The sequence below is a fragment of the Lichenostomus cassidix genome, chromosome 5, assembly GCF_008360975.1.
Source record: "Lichenostomus cassidix isolate B80296 chromosome 5, HeHo_3.0, whole genome shotgun sequence".
In the NCBI taxonomy this organism is placed as follows: Eukaryota; Metazoa; Chordata; class Aves; order Passeriformes; family Meliphagidae; genus Lichenostomus; species Lichenostomus cassidix.
In genome coordinates, this window is record NC_139486.1 from 39,373,177 (window position 1) to 39,388,500 (window position 15,324).

The following is a 15,324-nucleotide window of genomic DNA, read 5'->3' on the forward strand; positions in this document are numbered from 1 at the left end:
AGCTCTTTATCCCTACCTCTATGTTGTGGTTTGTTTTGTTTGCGTTTTTTTTGTAAACAGATGTGAAATGTCTGTTTCAGATACTGCTTAAGCCCTACAGGAAGGTATGTAAAAGAAAATTTCAGTCTAACAGTACATTTTTTTTAACACATGCAAACATTCCAGTAGTTTGAGATTTTGAAGCATTTTGAGTTTTTATGATCACAGTGGTAGAACCTAACAATGCTTGCACTATGCAAGAGACAACAAAGTACGCAAACCTTAAGTACCTAAGAGAGGTCGGAAAGACCTGTAGACACTTTGGCACTGCAGACAGCAAAAACTTCTTGAGAAAGTAGGAAAAGTGGCTTGGCCACAACAATAGTAAGAGGAAATGAAGGCAGCTGTATGACACAGGAGACAAAGCAGGAAATGAGTATCAGAAGAGGACATACATTTCTACCCTGTGGAAGGACAGGAGACAGGATAGAATATGTAGGGCAGTAGTAAGGTTTGAGTTTTCCCCTTGCACTCTTTGTTTATTTACTGATTTCAGACCCCTAGACACACAGAAATACAGAAATCATACTTGCACTGCAATGCTTAAATCTTTAGTACAAGAGGCGAAGAATATAATGCTTGCAAGCAATCTTGCTCTGAAGACAAGGTACAGATCCCACTTAAGAGTGTCTTTGCCCTCTCTCCCCTATATGTTGCCTCTGAGCTTACAGATATTACTTCTGGCCATCTTTTTGGGCAAGAAACAATCTTGCAAGCAATTCTATGGAACAGAAATCTTTAAATATGTTTCAACTTTTTAACATTGTAAATACAAGCACAGTACCTATAAATCTGGTTTCAGATATGCCTGTATTTTCCTGTCCTTTACTGTATTACATGAACCTGCAGCTCTGTACTTAGTCAAAAAGATACACTGGAAAAAACATTTTGCAATCTCTACAAGATTTGCCAGATTTTTAAGGACTCATCTACACATTTTAGGACAGTTTTCTGACACTGAAACAGAGCCAGAAGATATTCCTCTAGTAAGGACCTGGAAATCCACTTGTTCTTGGAAACCTCTCAACAGTCTGCTTGTCCTCAAGCCAAACATGCCATAAAGCATTACAGCAGGCCAAGCAACTACATTTACGCAGAGAATACTGCGTGGTTGCATACTGGACCAGTGGGGAACAACAGAGCCACCTATACAATTCCAGGACAATACCATGTACAAAGATTGTTGTATTAATCTGCAAGAGGAGAACCTCAGTGAATCAAAAATGCCGCTGTGTTTATGGCAAGCAACACACCTTATAAGTAAGTAAAGTAAAACCTGAAAGTAAGAACTGGCAAGAGTTACTTTTTTTTACTTAAGAAATGTAAGATGTCATTTTAACTCAAAGGAACAAACTACAAATTATCACTCTCCTTACCAAAATGTCTTAGAATAGCAGTTAGACCTGCTTAAAAATTTTTGATATAATTTTTTTTTCTTCTTCTAAGTTCCAAGAGACCTTTTGGACTAAAAGCAACAAGTCTCAAGTTTCATTGTCCTTTGCAACCATCAAAACAGTCACATAATCCACTTTGAGGAGTTCTTTAATCTCAAATTGTCACTATGAATAGTAGCAGATACAAACAAGAATGAGTTAATATTATACTACAAAAAGTCACTATTACTCTCTCATGTCATTCTTATCCAAATGAAACCTTTTGGTTGCATGTTACCTCAAGAAAGTTCAAACATAGCCTAGACAGGGGCTCTCTGGAAGAGCACACTATGCAGCTCAAATAGTAATTGCTGTAATAGTGCTTTTTATGTCAAGCACCAACTTAGAACACAATAAGGCATCATTTCCCCTTGGCATAAGGCTACATAGGTAGCTCCAGCACTGTCCATGAGGAGAGAGGAGATGAAAATGGAATGTGCTATCCCTGAAAAGACAAACAATTCAACCTACCACACACACTGCGAGGTAAAAACAGATGCAACAAGGGAAGTTCTAGCATCCCTTCTGGTACAGAAGCAATGCAATTGATTGAGGAAGTTGTTATTTTGTCTCCTAATCAAATCAGGGACTCCTGCTGCCTATTTTGGTTAAGCAACCAAAATTTCACTAGCTTTTAAGCTACTCAAGACCACAATCTAAATGCCAGAGAGTATATTTCTGAAGAAGTATCTTAACTTTCCAAGCTTCTAGAGTCGAAAGAGAATCAATATGATACATGTATCTCAGTTTTTCTAAATCAACTAAGAAAATACAGCCACATTGATTTAAACATTTACTCTTCAATGAAGTCTAAATAGCCATTAGATATTGTAGTAGGTTTCAACTTCAGGAAGAGCTAAGCCCAGAAAGAATGAAGAATACTACTCTCATCCAGTTCCTTCAAACAAACAAATAATTCTATCAACAAATAAATTTATATCTACTTTCCTTAAGTATAAATGGCTTTAGAAGTATTGAGGAAGAATTAATTTCTTACAGCAGAAGAGCCAAAATGCCTTCTAAGTTTCATGCAGGAATTTGAGCTTTTCTCCCTGAAAAGGCAGCAGGATTGACAGCCCAACTGAAGTGTGTACACTAATGTACACAGCTGGGAGAAATCTCACTATCACCAGCCTTTGTCCTTGTGAAGGACTTCAGCTTAACAGATGTTTGCTGGAAATACAGCACAGCAGAGAAGAAGCAGTCTGGGAAGTTCTTGGAATGTGTGGATGGAGCTTGCTGACACAGCTAGTGAGGGAGCCAAGAGAGAAGATATCCCACTGGACCTGCTGTTTCCCAACAAGGAAGGACTGGTGGGTGATGTTGGAAGCTGTCTTGGGCATTGTGATCACAAAATGATTGGTTTTGATTCTTGGAGAAGTAAGGAGGGAATGCCAGAACTGCCACCTTGGACTTCTGGAGGGCAGACTTTGGATGAGGAGACTGCTTGATGGAGTCCCTTGCAAGGCAGTCCTGAGGGGCAAAGGAGTGCAGGAAGGCTGGATGTGCTTTAAGAAGGAAATCCTAAAGGCTCAGGAGCAGGCCTACATGCTGAAAGATGAACCAGTGAGGAGGAAAACCAGGATGGCTGAACAGAGAGTTTTGGTTGAAATTCAGTAGGGGAAGGAAAGAGTGTATCATCTTCGGAAGAAGGGGCAGGCAACTTGGAGGGACTACAAGGATGTTGCGAGGTTATGCAGGGAGAAAATTAGAAGGGTCAAAGACCGGCTAGAACTTAATTTTGCTACTGCCATAAAAGACAACAAGAAATGTTTTTTGAAATGCATTAGCAACAAAAGGAGGGCTAAGGAGAATCTCCATCTTTTACTGGATGCAGAGGGAAACAGTGAAAAAGGATGAGGAAAACGCTGAGGTACTTAATGTCTTTTTTGCCTTCGTCTTTGGTAACACATCCAGTTGTTCTCAGGGTACCCAGCCCCCAAAGATGGGAGACAGAGGTGGAGAACAGAATGAAACTCCCATTATCTAGGAAGAAAGGGTTAGAGACTTGTGTAAGTCCATGGGACCTAGCAGCATCCACCCATGGGTACTGAGAGAGCTGATGAAAAAGCTTGCCAAGTCACCTTCCATCATTTAGAAGCAGTCCTACTTAACCAGAGAGGTCCCAGTTGACTGGAAGTTAGCAAATGTTACACCCATCTACATGAAGGGTTGAGAAGAGTATCTGGGGAGCCACAGGCCTGTCAGTCTGATCTCTGGGATGGGGAAGGTCATGGAGTGTATCACTCTGAGTACCCATCACACAACACACACCGAACAACCAGGAGATCAGGCCCAGCCACTGGGGTTTCTCAAAGGCAGGTCCTGCTTGACCAACCTGATCTCCTATGTCAAGGTGACCTGCTCAGTGGATGAGGGAAAGGTTTTTGATGTTGTCTATCTCAACTTCAGTAAAAGCCTTTGACACTTCTACCCACAGCAACCTCCCAAAGTGTCTTCCCAAGATGTGAAAGGGTGTATTCTTCGCTGGGTAAAATCTAGCTGGATGGCTGGGCCCAGAGAGTGGTGGTGACTGGAGTTACATCCAGCTGGTAGCTGCTCACCAGTGGTGATCCCCAGGGCTCTGCATTGGGGCCAGTCCTGTTTAATGTCTTTATTAATGGTCTGAATGACGGGATCAACTGCATCCTCAGCAAGTGTGCAGGCAACACCAAGCTGAGTGGGAGTGTTGATCTGCCAGAGGATAGGAAGGCTCTGCAGAGGGATCTGGACAGGCTGGATTGATGGACTGAGGCCCAACTGTGTGCAGCTCAACAAGGCCCAGTTTCAGGTCCTGCCCTTGGGTCACAACAACCTCATGCTACAGGCTGGGGAAAGAGAGGCTGTAAGGCTGCCCAGGGAAAAGGACCTAGGGGAGCAGGTTGACAGCAGCTGAACATGAACCTGCAGTGCCCAGGTGGCCAAGAAGGCCAATGGCATCCTGGCCTGTATCAGCAATAGTGTGGCCAGCAGGACCAGAGCAGTTATTGTCCCTCTGTACTCAGTACTGGTGAGGCCACACCTCAAGTGCTATGTCCAATTTTGGGCCCCTCACTACAAGAAGGACACTGAGGTGCTGGAACACATCCAGAGAAGGCCAACGGAGGTGGTGAAGGGTCTGGAGCACAAGCCTTTTGGGAAAAACTTGAATGAGCTGGGGTTATTTAGCCTGGAGAAAAGGAGGCTGAGGGGAGACCTTATTATCTTTATAACTATGTACAAGGAGGTTGTATTGAGGTGGCATCAGTCTTTTCTCCATAATAACAGTATCAAACAAAATGGCCTCAAATCCCACCAGAAGTTTAGATTGGCTATTAGGAAGAATTAGGAATTAGGAAGAATTTCTTCACTGAAAGGGCTGTTAAGCATTGGAATAAGCTGCCCAGAGAAGTGTTAAAATCACCATCCCTAGAGGTACTTGACAAATGTGTTGATGTGGTGCTTAGGGACAGGTTTAGTGATAGACTTGGCAGTGTGACGTTGACAGTTGGGCTCTGTGACCTTAAGAGTCTTCTCCAAACTTAAAGATGCCATGACAATCACCTGACAATCTATAATCTTTTAATGCCCATTTTTATCTCCATGCCAAAGACTTCTGTTTTGGAAGGGGCTCATATCTGCAGAAATTTTATTTGAACACAGACATCTTTCAGTATGGTAAATGTGTATATGACAAGAGTCAATAATGAGGTAGAATTGATTCCTTATCTCCAAGCAAAGCTGATTCCACCTCAAATTTATTCTTTGTACCAGACCAGAAGCCAAATGCCATCAGTTTTATTCTGAAATTTTTCTGTAGAGTTAACCATGATAAGAGGCATTTCATACCGGGATGTATACAAACAATTTCATATACCATTATTAGTTGTTTAAGAAGAGAATTCATGCTCTTTCATTTAGACACCTTAATTATTCACATTTAGGCAGATGAATTCAACTTCATTTTGCTTTAAAGATGAGAAGCCATGGATCTTGCACGAAATCAAAGTGACTTATTTTCATCAACCAGAAACCTGGTGATTATTTTGCTAGTAAAATAATCTGATTTGGTTATTTGAGTGATCCAAATATATTGATTCTGGACATATGTTTTGCAATCGGAGAACTCCATGAGTTTGACAAACTAGGCCTAATCAGTTTAGCTGGTCTCAAAAGATGCAAATTCTTCAGAAAAAAAAGCCACGAAGATAATGACCGGTATTCTCCCTTTCCAATCTTCTGCATGGTCCTGATGGAGAGCAAAGGAGCAGGAAGGGAAAAGTACAGAGCACCAGTCATTTAGAAAAGAAGTTTAGTGTTTTGCAACCCACACAATGCCTGGAGACAAATGCCCTCAAACCAGTCCTTCCAAATACAGAGGTCAATCACCAATTCTCTAAAAAAAAAATCACTTGAAAATGAAGGTGTTCCTGGATTTCTTAAACCAACTTTAGATCTTTCTACCCTGATGAGTAACATATGGAGAGACAGGATATCCTGCACTTCAAAGACAAATTTGTTTTTCTTTCTGATATAGACATAACTAAATCCTTCCAAATGTATTTATGAAAACTGCAGCAAATGTCTGTTCATAGTAGAACACAACTCTTTCCTCTAGACAGTATAAAAACTCTACTCTCCTTGGCTGTCTACAGACCAAAGCACACCTTAAATATTTCTGCCATAGCAGACGTGATTCACTGGAAGAGCAAAAATCATCACACTTTGATTGTGGTGGTACTAATAGTGTTACTTAACACAGCAGTTCCAGATCAATTGTCCCCAGAAGTGAACTGAAACTCTTGAGGTGCACAGTACAAACAGTCTGATACATTCTTTTGTACTCCTCTGACCACAGAGTAAATCATTCCAACTTCCTAAACCAGAGAAATAACTAGATCACAGAAGAGCTTTATACTGGGTTGTCAAGCTGACTCTGTCTATAATGCAAGCTACCATGAGAACCAAACATAACCAAAAGACACAGCACTAAACTCTCAGTTGGAAACTGAGTATGAAAGGAAGGGGCAATTGTCTCAGCTGTCACATGAAACTACACCCTTACTGGACTTCTAGCACTAAGAAAATTACATCAAAAGATCCTCACAGTTGACTCCATGCATTTTCATACTGGACTATGTTCCCGTCCTGCTGCACATAATCAAATTTGTCTCAGCCCAGAAGGAGCTGTTCCACTAATACTCACCTTTAGGTTTTCACATACTACAGAATACTGCAGATTTTTTCTGGTCAAGAAATTATTATGAAGACATGCATTTCTATTTCACAAACAAACTTTGTCAGGTTTCTAAAATTATTAAATTACAGTTGGAGTTAAAGACGTCTATTGACTCAGTCCTCATAGTCCTGAACTGTTAACACTCCCAACCCCCTTTGGCAGTACAAAGGCAGGAAACTGCAGAGTTTAAGGTTCAGGGAGCACTGCTCACTGCAGTGGAAAATGGCTGCTTTCATCACTGAATGTAAAAACAACTTCTCTCTAAACCTTTGAAAGGAAGCTCCGAAACGCAGCTGAGGGATACAAACTGTGGTTGGTTCATACCTGCAGCTATGCACCTCCCTCCAGCCGTTCCAGTCTTCACTCTAGAAGAGAAGGAAAAACAGATACTGAGGACTCCAGAGTTAACATCAGATAGAAACAATCATTACGTGAACTCCATCTGGTAAAGCACTGTGGACTGTGAAAGTGAAGAATATTTCTAATAACAAAAGTAATCATGAGGTGGTAACAACCCTCATTAGACTCAAAACTGAAGTTGCGTATTTCAAACATACAGAGTAAATGAAAAGGTGCACAAAAATGGACTGCAAACACAACGTGGCTGCAAAAAGAAGTCTTAGAGCTTCCTAGCAATGTTCAGTTCACTTATGCCACCTGTCTGGCTTTTTGGCTGTCACAACAGAAGCAGCTACCAACAGCAGTACCCACAATCCTAAACTCCTATATGAAATTATTCTGACAGATGCAGCACTAACAGATGACCACAAACCTGCAGATGGGAACTCCAATGTACAATTGCATAAATGGCAATGTATGAAAAAGCACTGAATTAGGAAACAGAACTAACAACACAAGGAAAAAATGTTATTTCTACATCTTAAGCAAATTATCAACCAGGAACCATAGAGATTTTCTGTACTAGCACCTCATAAATAGGGGATGCTACTTCATGATTCACAGTTCTCTTTTTGTAAACTCAGTAACTGACTCTTTACACAAGCTAACACGTATTTAAATACAAACTTGGGATTTTTTTATTCATGGGGTTTCTTGTATTTTTTCTTTTTTCTCCCCAAATAATTTCTTCTCTGCCTCCTCCTTGGTTATTTTGCAGAACTACACTCATGTCAGTCTAACAGTATTTTACAGAAAATCCAAACCCATTTACTTATCTATAGTTACCAACCTAAAAACTGCACCCATCTGCAAGAAGAATTATATGAGGCTATCTGAGCTCCCACATTTTGACTGCTTTGCAGGCCTCTACTTAACCTTTGTTCTGTATTCTTTTTAGTAAGTGAGAATAAGTGAGCCACATCCTCTTCTAACTTGCCTTGTAATATACATGGTTATTTATCATATGTACTCATGCTCCTTTTTTCGAAGGGAAATCTCTTGAGAATTTTCAATTCTTCTGAATTCTTCCTATTTGTTCAGTTTACTTAATAAAGTACTAAAGCCTCGAAAGGAACAAAGAATCCTAAACAGAAGAACAAAGTTAATTTTTCTTATAATATTTGTTGAAAACAAACATCCATCCACGAATCCTGACATGCATAACTTAGTTATCTGAAATGTCCATTTTCAAAATAATGGATTTTTCTTTTCTAGAATATTACTGAAAACTGATTATTGTTCAGGGAACACTTTACATATTTATTTTTGTTTTTTCACAACAACATTCTGGATTATGAAGCTCCAACGAGCTTCATAACGATTGAGGCGATCGTTACCTTAAGACACTTCCTTCCACCTCACCCAGACTCCTTTGCTTTTTTGAAGTCTAATTACAAAATATTTGTTTATGGCCAAAAAATGGTCTCATATTCCTGCTAACAGACCTTCTTCATGCCTAACTTCTAATGTCTTCAAAAAACATGTAACATAAATGTTTTGCTTTCTTTCTTTTAAGGCAAATCTTTGCTGGATATTTAAGCCCTATGGAACTTGTCATATGCGCTAAGTAATACTCCTTTGATAATCAGCTTCCAGAAAAAAAAATGAAATACACAGCTACTTGATCTTGTTAACGCTGAAGAATATCTATATAAACAACTTTTTTACGTTAAAAAGAAAATCTTCCCTTCGCACATGTAACTATGTAACACTACTGAATTAATTTAAAAACTTCAAAGAAACCATAAGTGCAGCTAACATAGCCAGAGGAACACAGAACTCTTGGGTACCTCTGGGAAAAAATAATACACTTCACCGAATCAAAGGCAAAATCCAAGACAATAAAAACTTCAAAAACCAAGCAGCAAATCTGACAACCACCTGTAGAAAGCCTGGGAGAGTGCTCTTAAATCATAAATTGGTTTAGTATGGTTTATTTAATTGCATGCAGAATATAAATACACTGAATAATTTATCCCAGTTTATACATCAGACAAACTTGGCCCAAAGGCCAAAGAATCTGACAACCGTGGTTCTTAGAAAAAACTGGGTCTTGGATCCCTCAGAGCAAGATATATACATCCATACAGCTGGATGCTGCTGGCAATGTGTACAGCATAGTCACTTCTGTAATTAACTGATGGGGCACTAAGCTCTTGTGGAAACTAGGTTCTCCCCAGCCCTGCATTTGATGCTGATAGCCAACTGTTTTCATAGTTGCATCAGTGTATGTTCTTAGTGGGGTCAGCAAAACAATTAACAGGGGTGAATTCAGATCTCTCATCACAGCTTTTAAAAATATTTCTTCCTGAAATTGTCCCCTGACTAAAGTGCTGCATGTGAGTACAGCTGTCACTTTCAACTACTGCACAAAGTTGGGAGGAACTACTGACACCACCTGAGTACTCCATGTAGAAAAATTAAGATTTAACACTTAGGTTTAATGGCCCTGCCAGATCTAAAGGTGTCAAAATATACTCTCACTGAAGAACAGCTGCAAATTTTGATACGCAATATAATATAAACAGAACTGCAGCTGGTAATAAAAACAACTGGCTGTAGCCACTAAGTACTAGGCAATGGATATGAGCCCAGTAAATCTAGGGATACTGCTTTTATACTAAGTGGTAACTAACTTCAGTCTCACCAACACCCAGAACCATTTAAGAGAATACCAGATCATTTAATGGATTCTGATCAATGAAATTACTGTTACAATCAGCACTTGTCTAGACCAGTTAGTTGTGATTTCTCATTACCCTTTCCAGGAACTAATGTTTATGGGATGTCAAGGTTACCACTGGCGATTAAAGAGGCAAACAGATCAAACAGACCACATAGCTCAACCTCAGATACATCCTGGCGTCAACAGTCTCTCACATAAATCAGCATTCAGTCTGGACTCACTGCAGATTTACGTACTTTTAAGAACACATGTGATCAATAACAAAAATTTGAAAATATAGGAAGAACTACTTCTTTGGAGGAAGTACAGCAGGGAGATAATGATACACTAAAGAGTGACAGAGCAAGTGCACTACACAGATTAGGAACAGAGAGGCCTACACAAACCAGAGGAAGTTTCAATTACTACACAGCTCAGCCCACAACCCACAGAAAGTGTCACTTTGTAGCAACCATTACTAATTAGGCAACAAGACAACAGAGATAGCAAGGGGAAACTCCTATAGTATAAAAACCTTACCAGAGAAGGAGCCATACTTTCTTATCTGAGAAGTGCCCTTCTACTGCAACCTTTACACCAGCCAAACCTCTCAGCAGCAGAAACTACTTGTTCAATGCAAGGCCACAGCTCAGTCACTGTGCCTGCTTAATTTACTTTGGCAGACAGAGCTGTTGAATACTGTTTTTCTCAGTGCTGCCAGCACAAATACTAAAGGGTATACTGGGTAGCAGACAATCCATACAGTTAGTAAGTAGACCAGCTGAATTACTTATGACAGTATGTTCTACAACAAGGATGTAAGTTTTTTCAAGTTAAGATATAATAGGAAGACCAGAATGAATAGAAGAGGTACACATTTTGGGACCACTGCAGATTAGGATGAAAAGAGAAGAAAGCATTTAAAATGCCATGCTTTGAATTACTCTAAGCAGGATGTCATAAAATACCTAAGATTTGCGATGTTGACCAATGTATTTGCAACGTCTGTTCCACGTCCAGTCAGCAATTACAGCCGAAACACCCCCAAGATTGATCATTAAGTCTTACAATCCATAATTAAAGTGTCAAAAGACACATTTTTAGAATGCAAACCAATCCTATGATCTACTGTTGAAAACACTGGACTGGGGCTTAGAAGATATCACTGCTATTATTAGCTATGGAGCTGAATAGTCACTTTTTGGTCCTAAGAGTATCCATTTTATAATATGGACAAATATGTACAAAGAAATAATATCTTCCTTGTGAAAAATTATTTTGAAAACTAGTGACAGAATGTATTCAAGCAGGGTCAGGAGTATCATCACATTGTTACAGTTGCATCTCAGCTGAAATCCTAGTAAACAATTTCACAAAAAAAATTTCCACTAAGTATCTGCCAGTTAATAAAACCCAAAGAATCTCACCAACAAAAGATTTTATCTTGCTGTTTCTCTCCAGATTATGGTATTAAGACACTCTCAAATACAGAAGTTGCAAATACAGAAGGTACAAACAAAAGCAGCACTTCATTTACTTTTTGAATGAAGGCTCAAAATATTCAGAAAACATGCATTCATGTTTTGCTTTATGGATACTGTACATGCCACAGGAAGACCTATCATATACAGCAGACTTTGGTCTTCTTTTGGGTAAAAGATTGAGTTTTAGGGAACACAAACAATATTCTCACTTTAACCACTAAGCCCACTTCTAGAAGCAACTGAACTTTAACAACCTCATCCATCTCAGCCACAAGATTCAAATGCTAACACTTTCAACTTACCTATCACTTAAAGGCAAGATAAAAAATCTCAGTGGGGAAACCATCCCTGTGCAATGTTTAGACAGACAGAGTCTGCATAACTATGTGTTAAAAATTCAAGATACTTACACACTTTTTTTCTGATTGTACAAAAGGGAATAGATCCAAAAGCAAACAGAGAATAAAGATGTATTGCAGGTCTCCCCACAAAGATCCTCAAATGCAATCACTATTCTGTATTACCACACCTAAAATGCTGAAGGACGACACAGTGTACATGGCTGTTTCCAGAATCTACTGCCAGCTTCAGTAGGAAAATAATTTTGCAGTGTCCCAGTTTTGAAAGATCAGAACTGAACTGTATACAAAATTCTGAGTAGGTCTGAAATTCCATATTTGCAAAATGTTGAAGTATACAAACTTATTTCAAAGAAGCACAGCTAAGAAAGACTGATTTACCTTAAGCTTCTATGTGTGTCTTGCTTGGCTTATAAATAGACAAATACTTGCCATGAACTCTACCGTGCAGAATCGGCCATTGCCACGCCTGCAAACCAAAGAGTAAAAATATGCTCAATTATTTTTATCCTTAGTTTTGTATTAGATTCATGGTAAATCCTTTGCAGAAGTAAATGGATACAAGTCTCAAATTACACTAATTTATATCTGCAAAGAACTGGAATTACTGCTCTATTATAACCAAGGAATACTGATTCAAAACACTTTCAACAGCAAATAATTTTCATTAACACTTGAAGAGATTTAGCATTGGGTGTGTAGAGCTGAAGCTTTAAAAAGTATTTCATACTATTTCTTTTTCTCCATCAGAGGCAAATGCTGGCATTGCTGTGAGAATATCAACTTTGGAATGTCCCACTTTTGTTAAAAAACACAAAACTGCATTAATTTACAATCTACTGAAATGCAGGAATACATGAACACATGCAGAACCATGAAGCATCGTTTTTATCAGACTACCAATTACAAATGTAATGCCACACTTCAGCTGAACTCTGTCTGAAGCAGCTCTCATTCCTAGTTAGGAACATCTGAATACAACTAATAGAATGCCTTTCCTACTTGTATCAGCAGCCTTTTACTCCACAAACTACCCTCATGGTCCATTTAGTGACCCTGACACACCCTCTCCAGGTTGCTCATCACCAGTGGCTGATGCTCACTGATTCCTGTGCCAGCACAGCTCTGCTTGCTCTTTTCTCTTCCCAAGGCCTCAGAAACTCTCCCTGCTGTACAAGGCTGGATCCACAACCTGATCTTAAGACTTCAGTTGGATGGGGGGAGAAAGATCAAGGGTGACAATGTACTTCGTCAAGAACTAGATGGTCAGTACTTGACTGAAGTCTTATGCACCTATTTTCAGATGTTCTTCACTTACACACTTATCCATCAATTCTTTTCCATACACTTTTCCTGGAAGGCATGGTATGACATCAGCTCGTTTTCAGTGCTAGCAGGAAGAGACTCCAGAAACTTTATGGCAAAAACAAGTGCTATAAATAGAGCTTTGGCTGCATGAGTATGCAAAATAGACATTAAATAAATATCTTTCTGGATTCTCTATACTTTGTGCCTAGATTCTGGAGGCACCTTATACTTCCAAAACCTTACACGTGACAGTCTATGTGGCACATTATTTTCTCTCTGTCCTCATATCAGAAAAGCTCACCAATTTCTTCCCAAATGAACAACAGCATCAAACACAGTGTGTATCAACTACTGCATTCATAAAGAAGTATGTTATGACAACATTTAGGACTTCCCTGTCTAGAACGAAATTGTATGTGCCACAGCAGGCAACACATTCAAGCAATTCTAACTTAATATTTTCAGGTTATACTACTGAGAAGACCGTAAATAAGAGCTCTCCATAAACATTCCACAGAAAGGGGGAAGAAATACAAAGGACTAGATCAACATACTCGTACTATAGATCCATTGAAGCTGGTACTCTTGCCAAAAGAATAGTGCACAACTCTTTCCTCACCAGCTGTCCATCCGCACCTCTGTATAACAAGCCTACGAAAGGAAATGGTCTAGGTGTGATCCTGTCTACCAACAACAGGAAAAATAATGATTTTAACCCACACATGCTCCTAGATTCAAATCACTGCACAACCACACAGACATTCTTGGTAGCACAAAGGAAAGGAAAAACACGTGAAAAATGGCACAGGCCTCTTTCAGAGCAATACTGGCAGATGCTCATTTAAATTACTCATGAAACCAGATCATCAGATTTAGGTGCTGAATTTCACACAATTAAATCTCTACTAATTCTCCTTTTTTAAAGGCCTCAAGTGATAAAAAAGGCTTCCACACTTCTGTTAATAAAACACTATGCTTGTAAGAACTATATACATATTCTTCCATATAATCATCTTCACTGCCCCAACTCTTTATGAGTGGACTGCCTCAGATACTAAAGACATACCACTCTATATTCTTGATTAAACAATATGATTTAACTTTTTAAAATCACATGTATATATTTCCCAACTTTCATCTATTCTTCCTGGAGTTTAATACTTGTAATTACTTCACAATAGCAGTTATAACTTTCATTAACTTGAAATGCACACTGGACTTAATTCCAAATTCCTGTAATCTTACCAAACGTCTTCCCTTAACCTAACTTTATTATTCAATTATGATATTAAAAAAAAAAGGATTATTTTTGTAAAAAAAAAAAAGCACTAGGGCAAGAAGAAAATGAATGATTATACCTTCCTGTGGAATTTCAGTACCTTCAAACAACACCACACACAAGATAATTTTTCATTTGTCTCCAACCCTGATTAAACCTTTTCTGCAAACAGGATAACACAGTCAATCTAGAGCGGATTATTGGGTATTCTCCCTTAAACACAGAAGTATACATGGCAAACAAGATTTCCTGTCTTGACAGCTTGGTTTAGCTCTGAACAATGTCACTTTCTTATATATTGCCTTTAAGAAGAGCCTAACAAAATGGTCTGATTTAAATTCCCCAGTGCCATTCTACAGCCTATCTTTCATCTACTCAAATGCCCTTGGTGCACATATATTCATTCAGGCTTCTATCCATTTATCATGGCATCTTTCACAGAACAGACACACAGTATTTTTTAAACATGCAGCAGTGTACTTCCAAGAGGCCTTTGAAACTGTTTAATCACATTTCTGCTCCAAGACTACAAGGAAAAGGTAAGTATGCTACAAGAAAATACCTGAAAGCCAAGGAATCATAAAACTCCAATCACTGGCCTCAAACAGTACCAAGAATTGCTTTTAACTGGGAACTCACATAAATGAAAGGTTGACAACTTGGGAGTCAACAAGTGGAAAAGTGGGAAAAAAGACATGCAGAGGACCTAATTCTAGCAGAGGATGCCAGAATTTGACAAAATACCAAGATACTTCAGGTAACAAGCTTAACATTGCACAAGCTGTATATTTACTACAAATTCCACAGGTTTTCCACTTGAAGATAGAAAAAATTACTGCAGTGTGTCCCCACTGAACAACGAATGATCAGAAAACAGCCACACAGCTAAGTTGCTTGAGTTCAATCAGTTCAAGATGACCGACCCTCTGTTACACATCAATCACAGGTCCCTGCCTGCAGACATCAGTACAACCCAGACATTGCCAGGCAGCTGAGATCCACCAATTCGCCTTCAAAATTTCCTTCTTACAAATTCAAGAGACACACAGATTTCTCAGGAGGAAATACACTGAAGACACTGCAGTGGTAGGAACGAAAAATAATTCAGACTGCGTTTACGGAACATGGTCCTCAAGAAAA

General features: G+C 39.1%; 1 protein-coding gene across 7 annotated transcripts in view; it reads right to left on the bottom strand.

Moving 5' to 3' along the window:
- The window catches only part of CELF1 (CUGBP Elav-like family member 1), a 61,635-nt gene that overhangs the window by 38,084 nt on the left and 8,227 nt on the right, over positions 1-15,324 (bottom strand). For 3 of the 7 annotated variants that reach the window (XM_085062570.1, XM_085062573.1, XM_085062571.1), the window contains exons 2-3: positions 11,979-12,066; positions 7,015-7,055 (exon numbers count right to left, since the gene is read on the bottom strand). The gene's annotated coding sequence lies outside the window, so the exon portion shown is untranslated. Of the gene's footprint in view, positions 1-7,014; positions 7,056-11,978; positions 12,067-13,459; positions 13,981-15,324 lie in introns of those variants that run through there. The other 4 variants (XM_085062568.1, XM_085062574.1, XM_085062575.1 and 1 more) reach the window with 2 other exon arrangements.